We start from the raw sequence: 19,018 nt of genomic DNA on the forward strand, positions 1-19,018 counted from the left end.
ACCCTCCTCAGCTTTCTCTCTTCCCTCCATCGCCCCTTTCCTTACCCGTCCCCCCTTCATCTCTTGCTGTCTAGGCCAGCCAGGTCACCCGTGATACAAGTCAGTATTCGACATCCATCCATGTCAGGAGATGTGTAAACTGACCACCAGGGGCAACAGTGAGCGCTGTTACCTTCAAGTAGGTTTCAGTTGTGGAATATTTTTGTATTTAAAAAAAATAATGTTACCTTTATTTAACTAGGCAAGTTCGAGGCAAAGGTTGCAAGTTCGAACAAATTATAAAAAGTTGTTTTTATATTTTAGCTTTAATCCTATCCCAATCCTTAACCCTTACCTTAACCATTCCGAGTTAATGCCTAACCTCAAGAATTCGGAGTGAATGCCTAAACTTAACTTTAAAAACACCACAACCTTAACAATTTGACATTTGAGAAACAACTAATTCTGAAGTGAGACAGAGCCGGTAGGTCTAGGCACTGGCTACAGAGACTGACAATGAAAAACTAAAACCAACAGGTGGTTAGATGACAGTGTGTAATTATGCTAATTACACAGCGTGAAGGCTGCTAAGTAAACATCTGACATGATATTGCAAAAAACCAAAGTTGAAGCTCTCATTTCCCAAGCGCTCTGTGGGAGAAATAGAGACGGCCCTTTAGCCACCAATGCCTAATTCTCCATCCCCCCCCTCCCTCATAGCACCTCTCGCGGCAAGTTCCACACACAATACCTCAAGGAGATTGGGCGGGGAGAGAGAAGATGGGTGGCTGAAGGAAAGGAGAGTGTATAAATCCCCTGAATTGGAAAAAAAGTGTGTGTGTGTCAGGGGGGGGGGGGCTACAGCAGTGATTATTAGATAGCACAGAAGGTCCCTCAGATAAAGGCCAGTCATATCATCCCCCTCTCTCTATCACTCTCTCCCTCCCCCCTCCCTTCTCCCTCTCACACACAGATACATCTAACTGCATCAATTGACAGAGAGAGGGAGCGTACCAGTGCTTAAGGACGAGAGAGGCACCATACCAGCCTCCCACAAATCCCAGCCTGTATGGAGTCCAACACAAATCAGGGTTCGGCGTGAACGCCTGTTCACATACCTGCTTCCCCATTCACACACACACACTACTTCTAAAAACGGGCTCTCCAGGACTGGAGCTTTTAAAAGTGGAGATATTTTTACATTAAATGTGATGCACAGGATGTAATCTCTACTGTCAGTATTCCATTTTTGAGTAAAGTACCTTGCAGTGGATTAAGTCTTTTTGGACTAACAGCTTGACATTGTGTCAATAGGAAGTCAACAGTTTCACAGAGGAAGAAAAACAAAACGCTGTTAAAAAGTGGTCTACTTTTGAGACGGTAACACAACAGCTCTTATACTGACAGACCCATTATAGAACCACTCACCCTGGAGCGTGGTGTCACTGAGCATGCTACCAGTGTGTGTGGCCAGAGGTTAGAGGCAACAGAAAAACTACATCTGGTCCTGACCCTATTCAGCTGACCTCTTGTTCGATTGATCCCAGAGACACCGGTGGTCACGGGCTGGCCCTATCCCCAACAGGCCTGCTTTGGTGTTTACAAAAGATTGATTCAGAATTATGGTGGTCTTGTTTGGGATACAATGGCTGAGCTGTATAGGCCTACAGCCAACTCCCCGATATATTCAATGACTTGAGACTAATGAAATCAAGCACTAAACAGAAACAAGTTGTACAAAATGTATTTGTATGGGACATGGTGAACTGCGGTGCACTGGAAGAGAATGACACGTATCAGGAGTGAACAGTAGAGCGCAGAATCATATTACGGAGGGAGATCGGTCCTCTTGGTTGGATGGCATGTTACTACTGCCTCTGCTGGTGCCATGGTTTCATTCATAATGACTAGCTGGGTTCCACTTCTAATTCCATTCATGTAGGTTATATGCTGGCTTGGCTACACACCCGGTGTAGTGTTGCATTCTGGGGCAGAACACCCCACGTCAGCCAATGACCCTGAGCCTGTCTTCTAACCAATCACTCAGAGGCATGCTGTCAAGTGACATCACTCTGGATTACAATTCAAAAAATAAATAAATATAAAAATATATATATATATATATATATATATATACTGCTCAAAAAAATAAAGGGAACACTAAAATAACACATCCTAGATCTGAATGAATGAAATATTCTTATTAAATACTTTTTTCTTTACATAGCTGAATGTGCTGACAACAAAATCACACAAAAATTATCAATGGAAATCAAATTTATCAACCCATGGAGGTCTGGATTTGGAGTCACACTCAAAATTAAAGTGGAAAACCACACTACAGGCTGATCCAACTTTGATGTAATGTCCTTAAAACAAGTCAAAATTAGGCTCAGCAGTGTGTGTGGCCTCCATGTGCCTGTATGACCTCCCTACAACGCCTGGGCATGCTCCTGATGAGGTGGCGGATGGTCTCCTGAGGGATCTCCTCCCAGACCTGGACTAAAGCATCCGCCAACTCCTGGACAGTCTGTGGTGCAACGTGGCGTTGGTGGATGCAGCGAGACATGATGTCCCAGATGTGCTCAATTGGATTCAGGTCTGAATCTTGCAGGAACTGCTGACACACTCCAGCCACATGAGGTCTAGCATTGTCTTGCATTAGGAGGAACCCAGGGCCAACCGCACCAGCATATGGTCTCACAAGGGGTCTGAGGATCTCATCTCGGTACCTAATGGCAGTCAGGCTACCTCTGGCGAGCATATGGAGGGCTGTGCGGCCCCCCAAAGAAATGCCACCCCACACCATGACTGACCCACCGCCAAACCGGTCATGCTGGAGGATGTTGCAGGCAGCAGAACGTTCTCCACCGCGTCTCCAGGCTCTGTCACGTCTGTCACATGTGCTCAGTGTGAACCTGCTTTCATCTGTGAAGAGCACAGGGTGCCAGTGGCGAATTTGTCAATCTTGGTGTTCTCTGGCAAATGCCAAACGTCCTGCACGGTGTTGGGCTGTAAGCACAACCCCCACCTGTGGACGTTGGGCCCTCATACCACCCTCGGAGTCTGTTTCTGACCGTTTGAGCAGACACATGCACATTTGCACAAAGGCGGAGGTAGGTCCTGCTGCTGGGTTGTTGCCCTCCTACGGCCTCCTCCACGTCTCCTGATGTACTGGCCTGTCTCCTGGTAGCGCCTCCATGCTCTGGACACTACGCTGACAGACACAGCAAACCTTCTTGCCACATCTCGCATTGATGTTCCATCCTGGATGAGCTGCACTACCTGAGCCACTTGTAGCATGAGACGGAGTCTACAACCCACACCACTAGAGTGAAAGCACCGCCAGCATTCAAAAGTGACCAAAACATCAGCCAGGAAGAATAGGAACTGAGAAGTGGTCTGTGGTCCCCACCTGTAGAACCACTCCTTTATTGGGAGTCTTGCTAATTGCCTATAAATTTACACCCGTTGTCTATTCCATTTGCACAACAGCATGTGAAATTTATTGTCAATCAATCAGTGTTGCTTCCTAAGTGGACAGATTGATTTCATCGAAGTGTGATTGACTTGGAGTTACATTGTGTTGTTTAAGTGTTCCCTTTATTTTTTTGAGCAGTATATATATATATAAACAGCAGGGGTATCCAATGTTGGCCAACATTGACTACTACTAAATGTCACATTGTGTAATTAGCGATGATTTACTAAAGCGACAAGTGTTCAGACTGAACGAGACTCATTCGACCCTCAAGACATTGGAAACACACAAACATTGTGTAATAGCGCACACGCACAGAGAGAGAGAAGTGCTAGTTCTTTAGGAAAATGAGTTTGTCAGCTTCAGATGACTGTTGCAAGGTTGTTCCTCTACTGCAGTCACAAGATGGTCCCAGATGTCGAGGCACAACAAATGTCGTGGTTTTCAGTGTGTTCAGCAAACCACCAGCCTTCCTACCTCACTGCCACCGCTTGTTTGAAATGAAGTCATGCTAATGCTACTGGAATGTGTGCTAACCAGGTTTGCTTGAGACAGTGACGCAAACACAGAGAGCCATTGATACTTGTGGGACGGGACGGGCGTATCTCACAATCCTATCTCACAGTCCTCCCAATCTATACGGCGTCGTCCTCATTCGCTCTTCTAGAATCCACTCTCCTTGTCTCGGTTCTGTGACACAATCAGCTTACTCAGCAGCCAGACGCGATGTATAGAGTTGATCAGATGTTTCATTCCATACAAAAGAGGCGTGTAGGAACTACACAACACATACAGCATCGGTATGAATGCATCCATGTGCTTTTCGGTCTCCGCACCCACCCACTCGCTCTCCCTTTCCCCTTCTGTAAGGCCTCTTGTTTAAATGGGACCAGCACGTCGGGCAGCAGTGGAAAAACACGTTATTTACAGCATTCATATGATCATAACGCAGAGCTATTTAGGTCCAGGACAACGGCGCCTTTGATTGTTTGACACACACGGAAAGGCTTGTCCTAAACCTCAAATAAGCAGGAACTCTGATACACACAGACTAGCCAGTTTAATTCAATTAACACCACTGAGCATTTATAAACAGCAGACTAAATGTTTTCAAACTCTGTCAGAGGAATGAACGGACATGTAGGTTGGTTTATGCTGTATAAAACGTGGAATAACTTCTGTTCCGTTAGTGGAACAGCTCGGTAAGGTCTGTTTCAGGTTTTCCAGACACATTTCATTTCAGTATAATATTCCTATTTCCTTCTTCCATTTTGGATTTGATGTTGGGCCAGTCAACTGAATGAAGTTCAGTGTGTGTTTTGTGTGTGTGTGTGTGTGTGTGTGTGTGTGTGTGTGTGTGTGTGTGTGTGTGTGTGTATATATATATATTCAGTAAACAGCCGCAGTAGGAGAGAACAGCACAGCCTCATTGTGTTCAGTAATAATGTCCAAACAGCACCACACCCTGTTTCTCAACCCAAATACAACATTCAGCATTCAACCCCCATTCACTGCTCCAGACACAGGACGCGCACACACACACACACACACACACACACCTCATTACATAACCAACAGCTAACGATGCACAATCAGTTTTAATACAAAACCCTGTTTTAATAGCATTGTGTGTGATTTGTAAACTAGCTTATTGTAGCGCATAAATATCAGAGCAGTTAATCTCTGTGACGATATGTGTGTGTGTGTGTGTATGTGCACATGAGGTTAAGGCGGTGACCGCTATAAAAACACTTGCCTGTCTGGAGGCTGGTCTGGGTGGACAGATCAGACCCCCGACACACACCCCAACTCCCCCATCCCAGAGAGAGAAAGAAGGGGGAACGATGAATGAACCGAGAGATAGACGAGGAAAATAAGGAGTGACGGGGGAAACGAGGAAGGACAGGGAGCAGAGAGTGGCAGAAAACAAGGGGATGGAGGAAGGGGAGGAGGCAGTGAGCCAGAGAGTTCCCTCTTGGCATTGGGCCCGGCAGCTACATCTGACGTGTGTTACTGTTACCGCCAGACTTCCAAACAACTACAGCACTAGAACTACATACACTGGCTACTTAAACACACATTTAACTACACAACTACATCACACACACACACACACAAGCTGGCTACACACACACACAAAAGCTGGCTACATAAACACAAACAGATGTAAGAGGGACAGAGAGGGAGAGGCCTCAGCCCAGTGTCGTTAAAATATCAGGAAGTGAAATGGCGAGGAGAAAATATGCATGAGGAACACAGAACATGAGGAAACCATCCAGATCTCCACTTCCTTTGCGCCTACAACACTCCACCTCAGACCCCTTTGTCCCACCCCCTCTCCTGTCCCCTCATCCACCTCTCCTCTGTACTGTTACCATACATAGTGAGTTCAGTAAACGAGTGCAATGCGTCGCGCTCCTTCTCTGGAGCCAATGTGAGCTCCACGACCAGTGCAGTGCAGTGCATCCCTCCCTCCCGCCCTCCGTGCAAATACATTCCATTGGTTCCAGTAAATGACTACACTTCATCCTAACCTCACCACTCTCCCTCTTCTTCTCTCCCTCCCTCTCTTCTCTCTCTTTATTATAGCAAGAGTGGCAAGGCCAAGCAAAGTGGGACAGACTATGATATTAAAAACAACAAATCATTATGGCAACAATAATAGGTATAGCGAGAGACAGGACATTTCTTTTGAACACTACTGTGATGATCTAAAAAGCATATTTTGCTTTGAATAACTAAAAATAAAAAAGATGTGAGACAGTGTGCTACTAAAATGCAGAGGCTTGCTATTTATGATCGTCAACAATTTGCTCTGATAGATAAAGCCACAATGAACAAACGGGCGTGCAGTAACCATGCTGCGGAGGATGATAAAAGAATGCAGGAAATAACTCAGGAGCCTACTATCTAAGAGTCCCTTGCTTCACTATGTGTGTATGAATGTAGGTGTGCTCTCAATGTAAACAACCATCTGGGTTGGGGACTAGAGTCACACCGGTTTCATCACCGACAGCATATGTTAAATGGCCCTCTTTCACGGTCTCCATATAATCCTCTTGCCTCGGACTTGCTCTCCTCCCGCTCTCGGTCACAATCCCTCTCCGCTCCCCCCCTCCCTTACTCATACCTGTTCTCTCTATCGCTCTGTGCCTCTCTCGCCATCGTGTTCTCTCCTTCATTAGCATGTTTTCTAATCAACCCAACCTCTTCGTCAGTGTTCCACATTTTTTGCCTGTCTGCTAATATCTACACACACACCCTTGCAGCAGGGACAAAGAGTCACATTGTCTGGCACCATAGATGAACTCAACAATGACAACTTCATGTGTTCAGAAACCGGTGTGTGTTTGTCTTAATGAGTACGCCAGTGATGTTTTGTGATAATGAGCTGAAGCCGCACGCCCCCCCCCCCCACACACCTCTATTCTGTGTCAATCCTGTCAACACGCCACAATCCCACAATGCACCACAGGGACTCTCAGGGGACACTTCACTTCCACGCTCTATTAATACAACTCACAACACATCTAGCAGCTGTGTGTGCGCTGAGCTGTCACTTCACACTCACCACACACATACACACACACTTGATGGAGCCTGCTTACAGCTCATCACATCCTCAGCAGCAGTCTGCAACACCTTAACGAGAAGTTCATCATGACTAAACACACACATACAGAACAAAAACACTAAAAACAATTTGCCACGATGACAAACAAAGGAGAGAAAAGGAGTGGAGAGGAGAGAGCAGAGAGAAGAGAAGAGTGTTGCATTGTATACCGAAACTTCTGTACTTTTTTGATACAAGAACAGGAAAAAAAATGGTTCGGTACTATAATTATTTTGCTATTTTTCCCCTTCGGTACTTCTATCAAATGTGTCTCATGTCGTCTACTGATTGAGAGAGAATCAAGTCTATCAGTGCAGCCGATGCCCCCTTAAAGCGCAACGTGCCTGCTCTACTTACTCATTGCTAGCTCTAGCCTGAACCACTGCACTCACATGGAGTCTGGCCTGCATCACCACTTATGCTGCACAGAAGCTAACATTTACATTTTAGTAATTTAGCAGACGCTCTTATCCAGAGTGACTTACAGGAACAATTAGGGTTGAGTGCCTTTGAATAATGCAATATGGCATGTAGCTAGAAATGTCGAAAGTGTTCGCAAAACAATGTCCATTACAGTCTAGAACACTTTACAATGCAAGAAGATACCAGTAGCTTCCAGCTTTGTAGATGAACTTTCCTTGCTTACAGCCTGAATATAACAAATTCACTACCCTAGTACCTTGTTTGTGATGAAGCAAAAATACTGCTGATATGATAGCTGAATGTAGGCGTAACTGGGACATATACACACCCACGTGTGTGTGTGTGTGTGTGTGTGTGTGTTAAGACTAAATCTATACATAAAACATATTATATACACCCAGGTGGCGACACGCATCTCTGCGTGCCTGGCAGTTATACTATATCTAAAGTATGTGGACATCTCTTCAGATTAGTGGATTTGGTTATTAACAGTCCCACCCGTTATTGACCGGTGTATGAAAACCGAGCACACAGCCGTGCAATCGCCACAGACAAACACTGGCAGTAGAATGACCTAACTGAAGAGCTCAGTGACTTCCACCGTGGCACCGCCATAGGATGCCACCTTTCAAACGGGTCAGTTCATAAAATGGCTGCCCTACTAGAGCTGCCCCGGTCAGTTGTAAGTGCTGCTATTGTGAAGTGGAAGCATCAATGAGCAACAACAGTTTAGCCGCGAAGTGGTAGGTCACAGAAGCTCACAGGAGGGGGCCACCGAGTGCTGAAGCGTGTGGCGTGTAAAAATCGTCTGTCCTCGGTTGCAACACTCACTAGCGAGTTCTAAACTGCCTCTGGAAGCAACGTCAGCACAATAACTGTTCGTCGGGAGCTTCATGAAACAGGTTTCCATGGCCGAGCAGCCGCACACAAGCCTAAGATCACCATGCACAATGTCAAGCGTCGGCTGGAGTGGTGTAAAGCTCGCCTCCATTGGACTCTGGAGCAGTGGCAACGCGTTCTCTGGATTGATTAATCCCGCTTAACCATCTGGCAGTCCAAAGGAAGAATCTGGGTTTGGCGGATGCCAGGAGAACGCTACCTGCCCCAATGCATAGTGCCAACTGTAAAGTTTGGTGGAGGAGGAATAATGGTGTGGGGCTGTTTTTCATGGTTCGGGCTAGGCCCCTTAGTTCCAGTGATGGGAAATCTTAAAGCTACAGCATTCAATGTCATTCTAGACGATTCTGTGCTTCCAACTTTGTGTCAACAGTTTGGAGAAGGCCCTTTCCTGTTTCAGCATGACAATGCCCCTGTGCACAAAGCAAGGTCCATACAGAAATGGTTTGTCAAGGTCAGTGTGGAAGAACACTACTGGCCTGCAGAGCCCAGAGCTCAACCCCATCTAACACCTTTGGGGTGAATTGGAACGCCGACTGCGAGCCACATCAGTGCCCGACCTAACTAATGCTCTTGTGATTGAATGGAAGCAAGTCCTGCAGCAATGTTTCAACATCTAGTGGAAAGCCTTCCCAGAAGAGGAGGCTGTTATAGCAGCAAAAGGAGGGACCAACGCCATATTAATCCCCATGATTTTGTAATGATATTATCAACGTATGTCCACATACTTCTGGTAATGTAGTGTAGCAGCACCATAACACTACAGGCCTATATCTATCCATCTCCTCTCTCTTTTCCAGCTGGGATAGGACTCAGAACAAACTCACCCAGCAATGCAGGCTTAACACTCTCTGTGCGTATGTGTTTTTTTGTGTGTGTGTGTGTGTGTGTGTGTGTGGGGCCCTTTCTGAGATGAGATAGGGTGCTAAAGGGGCTCTTGGTTTCAGGGGCTTAACCTCTGCTATGAATCGTGACTCTGAGACTAACTCAATTCTTAGTTCACTCAACCTGAACATGAGGAGGAATGGGGGGGGGGGGGGGGGGGGGGGGGGGATTGAAGAGAGGAGTGGAATAAGAAGAGGGTTGAGGAGCGGGGGATTTGAACGAGGGAAAATAAACCGGTCAGCCTCTGCATGAGCCCAATCCTTTTGGAAGATGTCCCCTCTTCCCACTCAAATCGGGAATTGAAACATCACCGCCCAGAACAAACAGTCCTGTAGAAAAACCTTCAATAATGGGTTAGTTGGTTACATGAAGAAAATACAATTAAAAACGTAACAAGAGAAGTGAGTATAATGGACGTTGGAAGTTGCTAGGTTATTACATTCTATTTAGATCTCTACTGATGAGGTTTCCTAGAGGGACACAGTTCTGGCAGGCCACCCAAGCCCACCCAGAGCGCAAGACAAAATATAGAACATGTACAATTAGTTGGGAAGATGCAGCATAGTGAATACTAGAATATTAATTATGGTAGTCACATATATGGAATAATTACGGCACAATAACACTACAGGCCTACAGGTCCGCAATACACACCAACTTGCATAACAAACACCTCCTAAAAAAAACACACTAACAAAACAAACACCACAATACGGACGAACAAAACCCAATAAAAACTAATAAAAACACGTAACACAGAGCCCGTCAACCCTGTAGCAACGTGTGCAAGACACATTCACAATAACACAGTTTAGACAAAGAGGTGCAGTATGACAGAGTTTTGTCTGTGTTCAAACCCTGGACAATAAGGATGTGCCTCCGTGTGGCCCTCTGTTGATGATACCAACACAAAGGTTGTGGGTTCAATTGCCACAGGGAATTCATAACAGTACAGGGAGTGCAATCCAGTCTTCTAAATTGCATATATTATTATCCTTGTGGGCCCCTGGGACCAGCACTGAAGAGTAGCATACTGTCCCAAGGGTATATATTAGCTTAAAGGGGCAACCTCCCCCATCAACCTTGGTAGACAAGTCCCCTCGGGCACAGTGGAGATTTGAAGGATGGATGAGCAAGAAGAAAGCTGAGGCTGATTAGATAGAAGAGACGGACCAGTAGGAAGCTGGGAATGATTAGGATCGGTAGCCATGATGTCTTTATGATGGGACTGATGAGATTTTGTGAATCCCTAACCACCCACCTTGCCCCTACTAACTCGCTTTGAGGGACCTCCATTATCACGTGTTGCTGACAAAACTCAGTAGGCGACTTCCAGAGAGTGGCATGGCGGAGACACCGGGGCAGTCATTCATGCATGTGACTAGTGGATTAACGAGGCAGAAAAGGATGTCCCACGGGATCATGGGACAAGGACACAATCCTCTGCTCAGAAGTTGCTGACCCCTGCCAGATCTTACAACACCTGGATAGGCATCTTACGTATCAGCTCACGTACTATATTATAGCAATACGTCAGTCGACGCCGTGGCATGCAACCATTGGTGGATGCCGGCGACGTTTGCGGAGGGGAACGCAATCTATATGACAAATGTCACACTGAGAAGCTGACGTCACCATTTGCTGTTCTGTCTGGAGTACGATGGAGTTCAGAGTGCGTCTTGAACCAGCAAACCTGCAATTACTTTCTGCTATAAAAAAAGGTCGATACCCTTTATCAGAGGGACGAAACACTTAGAGAGATGTTTGCTGCCTTTTTCAGACAGTCCAAGATAATAAATAACCGGCATATCACCATACAGACGGGACAGAAAGACAGGACAGACACACAGCACTATGCATGCATGCAGTGTCATTTACTATATTGATAATGTGAGTGTTATTGATCAGGCTGTGAGTTGAATTGATCAAGTTGACAGACAGGACACAGAACATTCCCTCAGTCAAAGAGATGAATGAGACACACTATATTAATAATAATGCCTGTGACAGACGATGCTATACATAGAGAACCAATCAAAAGTTTGGACACACCTATTCATTCTTGTGGTTTTTCATTATTTGTACTATTTTCTACAATATAGAATGAAGTGAAGGCACCAGAAACTATGAAATAACACATATGGAATCAAGTACTAAAAAAAAGAAGTGTTAAACAAATAAAAATATAATTTAAATTTGAGATTCTTCAAAGTAGCTACCCTTTTGCCTTGATGACAGCTTTGCACACACTTGGCATTCTCTCAACCAGAATGCATTCAACTAAAAGGTTCACCTTGATAAAGTTGTAGAATTTCTATCTTGATAAATTTGAGCCAATCAGTTGTGTTGTGACAAGGTAGGGTTGGTATACAGAAGAAAGCCATATTTGATAAAAGACCAAGTCCATATTGTCAAGAATAGCTCAAATAAGCAAAGAGAAATGACAGTCCATCATTACTTTAAGACACGAAGGTCAGTCAATACGGAAGATTTCAATGTTGCAAAAACCATCAAGCGCTATGACGAAACTGGCTCTCATGAGGACTGCCACAGGAAAGGAAGAGACAGATTTACCTCTGCTGCAGAGGATAAGTTCATTAGAGTTACCAGACTCAGAAATTGAAGCCCAAATAAATGCTTCAAAGTTCAAGTAACAGACACATCTCAACATCAACTGTTTCAGACGAGACTGTGTGAATCAGGCCTTCATGGTCAAATTGCTGCAAAGAAACCACTACTAAAGGACAAAAGAGACTTGCTTGGGCCAAGAAACACGACCAATGGACATTCGTCTGGTGGAAATCTGTCCTTTGGTCTGATAAATCTCAAATTCTGACTTTTGGTTCCAACTGCATTGTCTTTGTGAGACGCAGATGTAACAGTATAACTTTAGACCGTCCCCTCGCCCATACCCGGACGCGAACCAGGGACCCTCTGCACACATCAACATCACCCACGAAGCATCGTTACCCATCGCTCCACAAAAGCCACGGCCCTTGCAGAGCAAGGGGAACTACTATTTCAAGGTCTCAGAGTAAGTGACGTCACCGATTGAAACTCTATTTAGCGCGCACCGCTAACTAAGCTAGCCGTTTCACATCCGTTACACAGAGCAGGTGAAGGGATGATCTACCACAGCATTCTGCAGCGATACACCATCCCACCTAGTATGCGCTTAGTGGGACTGTCATTTGTTTTTCAACAGGACAATGACCCAACATACCTCCAGGCTGTGTAAGGGCTAAGGAGAGTGATGGAGTGCTGCATCAGATGACCTGGCCTCCACCCAATTGACATGGTTTGGGATGAGTTGGACCGCAGAGTGAAGGAAAAGCAGCCAACAAGTGCTCAGCATATGTGGGAGCTCCTTCAAGGCTGTTGGAAAAGCATTCCTCATGAAGATGGTTGAGAGAATGCCAAGAGTGTGTAAAGCTGTCATCAAGGCAAAGGGTGGCTATTTGAAGAACCTCAAATATAAAATATATTTTGATTTGTTTCACACTTTTTAGGTTACTACATGATTCAATGTGTTTTTTCATAGTTGTGATGCCTTCACTTTCATTCTACAAGGTATAATCAGTCAAAATAAAGAAAAACCCTTGAGTTAGTCAGTGTCCAAACTTTTGACTGGTACTGTATGTTACAGCATTAAAACACACAACAAATAGTAGTCAATAAGTTAAATATGTTATGTTTTTCTGAGGCTGTTCCTGAGGGGAAGGTGTAGCCTACAGTATGATTAGACATTTTCAGTTTACTGCAGCAGTCACACCTAGTCTAGTCTAGAGTGAAGGTGAAAGTGCGTATATGGGATAAAGGCCGGCTTTAAAGGGGTGAGATCAACCTGAATGTTCTGAATATAATAATATTGCAATAATAGCCGTGGTCCCTGACACTCCGCTGCCGGAGGAAAATAACAGCGCAGATGACCTCCTTTGGAGGTCACACAATCTGAAAAATAGTCACGAGCAGATTTTGCGGGGTCTCCCCCTGTAGAAACGCAATAGCGCGAGGACACACCCAGAAAAAGGCAGGAGAATGGAGAGGAGAGCCGATGCCCATCCCTTGGAAATTATGTAAGAAGGATTTACTTCTCACAACGAGCGAGCGCTTGTTAATTAAACAAGGTTGTCTCTTCTCTTTCGAAGCTCGAGCTAAACATTCTGTTTGAGTAAAAAAAAAACACAACCATTCACTACAGTTGACATTTGAATCTGAACTAGGAACAACTAATGGATCAAGCTAAACCGGCATATCCAATAATGTAGACACAAAGCTACGCACAGATAAATACATGCACACGCGAGCACGATCAAATACACACGAGACGACCCTGATGTCAGTTGCGCATTGCCGTCTGTGACATTTACGCGGATTCTCCAAATAAAACGACAGGATAAACCCACCAGCGCATAAAATGCCTCCCCAGACATGACCAACCATTCATTTTCTACCTGAGACAAACTGTTGCGACAAACACTCATTGGTGAAGGACACAGACTCCCTGTCTGAATAGTAGCCGCCGCCCCCCCCCGGAAATTAGCTGTTCCCACCTATAAAACATCAGTGTTTATTACCAAACCAGGGGAGGTTGTTTATTGCAACTTGACTATTTTCTCCCAGCAAGACTGAACTCGTTATCTGCAGACAACAAGCGGATGGTTGCATTGGTAAAGCCAGTGCAAAACACACGCATCGCACGAAACCATTAATTCGTTCCACTCATACACCTGTGGAAATTAACATGACATTTGGAAGAGAAGGGTAGAGGCAGCAGTCCTTACCCGGATGCTGAGGGCAGTCAGGCGGTTAGGTAGCCTACATGACAACCAGACGGCGGGAGATGGTCTAAGTGAGCGCTCCTCTCAGCTCACCAACACACACAATCACACTGCACTAGCTGGTAAATCCACTATCCCGTATCTCAGTCTTCTTCCGCTTCTGTCAGAGCTGGGTAGTGCAAAAGGTATTTCAGTGAGTAGGCGTACAGTTTGACACCGAAAAACACCACACATATACACAAAAAAATCAGTGCCTATATTGATATTGTGCCTTTGAGATGGGGAAAGAAATCAGTGAGATGGGATTTACCACTATGTGATCAGCGCAAATATGCGTGCTGTAGAAGTGCAAGCTATAGCCTACGGTTTTGTTTTTTCCTCATCTGGGCTCAGATGTGACAACTGTGGCATTGCACAGAGACGGGCTTGATCGTGGCACTTTGTAGATTTTCCTTTTGTTTTAGATATCGGTAACTTGACGTGAAGTGTGTGACAAACTAGACCAACGCGTTATGAGTTCCAAATGGAAACCAACTGTTGAGATTTCACTTCGAAAACTAACACCCTTCCTCTCCAAATATGAGGAAAATATCGCGCAGAGGAAGGATCCTCTTGGTGGTCCGAATGCACAGCAGCAGTCCCAATAGATTCACTCCGCAAGGTTTCTTGTTTTGTCTAGGCTAAATTGTGACTGAGTTCACGTCCATCCGCGGTAAAAAGTACAGATAAACGCGACCAATCTCCGAACTATAGAAAGATCGGTTCACCGATTTCCGTGGCTGGAAAAACGAAAGAGATATACAGCGTCTGAAGCGAGCGCCGCCACGGAGGGGGAGGCGGGCGGAGGGAGAAAGAGGGAGGGACAAAATCGGGATTACCCATTTAAAGTGGATCCTTGAGGAGACATGATCGTTTCTCTTGAACAGTTGAATCGATGATCGCCTGAATAGTCCCGTAATGGCATCAGGAAACCTATATAATTATCATATTTCCGTCCCAGGTCTGCGTTGTAGCTTGTCTGCGCTGCCCTCCACGGTGTGATTCATGAAATGGTTCAATTTAGGCCTAGGCCTGGTTACATGTCCCCAATACAGGAATACATGTTTGATTGCGACTCCACAAGTAGCCTAAAGTTTAGTAGAATAAGAATGTACCTATAGGCCTAAATAGTGTTTCGGATTATGTTGGGCCAAATAGAAATTAGTCATTTTGAGTCACTTTTTATTACATTATTATTCTTTTTTTAAATATTTTATTTAACTAGGCAAGTCATTAGAATAAGAATGTAATGTTTCTGAGCAAATCTACATTATTCTGGGTGCTACCATGATTCTGGGTAATCATGAATGAATGGTGAGTAATGATGAGTGGCAAAATTACAGAGATGATGCTGAAACTAGTTTCATAACATTTGTTCACAACGAACGTAGGGCAGCGCACAATTGGCCCAGCGTCGTCCGGGTTAGGGGAAGTTTGTCCGGAAAGGCCGTCATTGTAAATAAGAATTTGTTTCTTAACTGATTTGCCTTGGTAAATCAAGGTTAAATACATTTGAAAAAAACATAATACGAAACACAACCAAAACAAACTGCAAATGCATCCAGCAAGTTTTGCTAGGAATATGGGACCAAATACTAAACTTTTGACTACGTACATTTAAGTGAATGTGTCCAAATACTTATGACACCTTCAAATGCAGGGACTATATACATAAAGTGCATTTATTTCTAAATGCTAAAACGGATATGTATGAAAATACCCTCAAATAAAAGATGACATTCTGTACTTTCGCCTCATATAAAACATTTGATCTCAAATCCAAAATGCTGGAGTATATAGCCAAGTTTTAGCTCCTCTGTCCAAATAAATACATAGTGAATTGTGTATAGCCCAAATACAGCAGATTATGTAGGCTACTGATGATACATGGTTTATATGAATGCAGTGGTTGTTTCCAAGGTAGCGGTTTAAGTACCTTCTTAGCAAAGAGCATTTTCTCAAGCAAGAATTTTGGTAAGACTGTCTGGGAGTGGTCTGAGAGGAGAGAGGTCAACTGAAAATGAGCAGTTATTGGCAGAGAGGTTTGTAAACTCTGTGTCCTTTTGGTCTATTTAACAAATTTACTGCACAGTGATGTCACCATGGAAGGCCAAAACTCCAACCCACCAAAACAGGCTGAAATTTCAGGTCGGTCTTTTCAAACAGCTTCTACACTAAAAGGGCATTATTATAATGTTCTCAATTTCACAGTATTATTCCAACCTCATAGTGTGGAAATATATACAATAAATCAAGTTTTTGACTGCACTGGGCCTCCAGTGGGTTCTACAAAGCTAACATATGAAATTATTTTAAAATGTTCATACATCGGACACTACATGCCTTTTCGTGAGAAGACCGATTTACAGGATGTCTCATGGTCTGACAAACACCGCTCTAGCTCACCGCAGATGTGGAAGGGCGACATCGGCTCTGCCCCCAGATATCTTCAGTTTAAACCGACAGATGTTGATGGGGATTTTTGTATTATGCTAATTAGATTTCAGCGGGGGCACGGAATCCGACTCTAGTGGGTTAAAGGTAAAAAAAATAAAAATAAATAAAAATAAACTCGCTATAAAAATACACATTATGTGCACGGGTAGCCATGGAAACGACCGGTCATACTTGTCAGCACATATATGAAGAGATTTACATGCATTTCTATCTTCCCTCTATGCTCAAATCATAGAAAAAATTTAATTATTTGATGAATTAATAGAATTTATGAAAGTGGACATTTGACTCAAACGTTCCAGGTGCTGTATTAGTATTTGTAAACACTGAGCAAAAATAGGTTAAAGGTAGAAAAATAAATGCAGTCTGGTTGAAACAATGAGATGAGTTGCTAAAATATTAACGACCATATGTAGATAACAGAGTGTTCTAGGAACACAAACATGTTATTAGCTAGGAGAAAAAGAGCGAGAAAGAAAGAGAGAGAGAGAATGGTCTCGACTCTAGCATACAGTACAATGATTTCAAATGTAAATTAGTTCAACATGTGTTTAAAGTTGTGTAGCAGAGTCGTGAGAGTGAAGTTGTGTTCGCATAATTATGCTCGCATAATGAGCAATCTTGCCCGAAGATTTGTTTTTACCACAAAAGTTAACGCCAAGGCTTTTTATTAATCACATTTTTATTTAATCTTTATTTAACTAGCTCTGTGCGCCATCATGGTCTTAGGGTTAGGGTTTGATTTTTGGTTTGATTCCTGGTTTGTGGTTATGGTCAAAAACAGAGACACAAATAAGGAAGTCACAAATCGATATTGTCATACCTTTGTGCCTGAGTTATCCCACTGAGCTATGCATTAGTTAGGGGAGCTAACATGAGTCTTCAGTTTTATGACAGTTTGAACATAGTTCAGTCAGTAAACCACCTTTACTGCATCTACATATAAGACCTGATAGAATACAGAGGCGAGAATGTATGCCCAAGGCCTATACGAAACGCCAACGCATGAAAACACTGCATCTGATATTCATGAGCACCTGTTCTACATGTAGGCGTTACAGGCTGAGAGGTGCCAGTCAACATCTCAGCTCTTCTGTGACTGACACCCTCCCTTTGCACTTAAAGGGATAATTCAACACCAAATCTTGAAGGGGTAGTTCAACACCAAATATTACAGGGATAGAACAACAACAAATATATAATGGAGAGGTCAACACCAAATCTTTAAGGGGTAGTTCAACACCAAATATTAGAGGGACATTTATAAAACAAATATAAAAGGGACAACTCAACGCCAAATTTTGATGGGACAGGTCAACACCATAGAGCACAAAATCTACATTTTAAAGTAGTAATTTTTCTTCTTCTTTTATGTTTGAAAAAAGCATGAAGCTAATATTGCCGATTTACTGACACATGCAGTGCTGTGAGTCCTGAATCTAAACTTGTCATTTATTTATTGTAGCCACTAGATGTCAGCGATATAGCTTAAAGCCATTGACATACCATAGGCAACACAATTTGAAGAAGAAGACAATGCTCTGATCATTGGCTGATCGTTCCAAGGCCATAGGAATCCCCACCCTGTTGACTACTTTAAAAGGGTGGTAGTCCTCAATGGCGATGTCCATGCTAAAACAGGTTATATGAGTCCTCTATCTGTCTCTATGGTCAACACCAAACGTTAAAGAGATAGGTCAACACCAAATCTTAAAGGGGAAGTTCAACACCAAATCTTAAAGGGATAGTACAACACCTAATCTTAAAGGGTAGTTCAACACCAAGGTCGGGTTTCCCTGCAGACAACAACCAGGTGTGTTGAAGCGTGAGGCTAAAGTTCTCCACTGTTTTGGTCCCGTAGCTACCACGTTGTAGCGGCGTGAAGCGCACCTGTGCACATACTCTGTGTGACTTTGTAAGAGCAAAGTCTTGCATTGTGCTTATCTCAATGGGCTCGTTTGAGCGGATCACTTTTGTCAAGTTGATGGACACCGCCCGTCAAAGTGTGTTGCATTCTGGGGGGGGACATTTTTTCCGACTTGCGCATAAATGTCGACTGCATTTAACTTTACAAAAACCATGCGATGTTTTGACTGCAGTCGACTGCAAGTTTCTGCAGTTTCTGATTTCATCCTGGCAACATGTTGATCTGAGCCTTGCTGTCGGAAAACCACATGAGTGTCTGACTTTCGGCTGTCGCAGATGCACCTCCCCCGACTCCACTCCTCGACTTTTGGTTGCTTTATCCACTCAAACAAGCCCAATATCTGCGGTGTTGCTTGCGGCAACGTCATCTCGCTGAGTCTCCCTTTAAATGATGAAGTCAATCTCAATGTGAGCCGCCAGATTCAGAGGCCTGATGATAACCAAACTGGAAAAAAAACTGAACATAATGAATGTCTTATTTAAATTTGATTTGAGTTAGTTTTGGAGTCAAAGATAATAGTTTCAGTATAGTTTTAG

The 19,018-nt window shown here is 43.9% G+C and overlaps 1 protein-coding gene across 4 annotated transcripts in view; it reads right to left on the bottom strand.

The window, feature by feature from the left end:
• Positions 1–14,895, bottom strand: part of LOC139370864 (plasma membrane calcium-transporting ATPase 1-like) — a 140,573-nt gene extending 125,678 nt beyond the window's left edge. For 2 of the 4 annotated variants that reach the window (XM_071110684.1, XM_071110683.1), the window contains exons 1-2: positions 14,370–14,877; positions 14,063–14,228 (exon numbers count right to left, since the gene is read on the bottom strand). The gene's annotated coding sequence lies outside the window, so the exon portion shown is untranslated. Of the gene's footprint in view, positions 1–14,062; positions 14,229–14,369 lie in introns of all 4 variants that reach the window. The other 2 variants (XM_071110685.1, XM_071110682.1) reach the window with 1 other exon arrangement.
• Positions 14,896–19,018: the final 4,123 nt, after the last annotated feature.

Source organism: Oncorhynchus clarkii, chromosome 17, assembly GCF_045791955.1.
Source record: "Oncorhynchus clarkii lewisi isolate Uvic-CL-2024 chromosome 17, UVic_Ocla_1.0, whole genome shotgun sequence".
NCBI classification, from domain to species: Eukaryota; Metazoa; Chordata; class Actinopteri; order Salmoniformes; family Salmonidae; genus Oncorhynchus; species Oncorhynchus clarkii.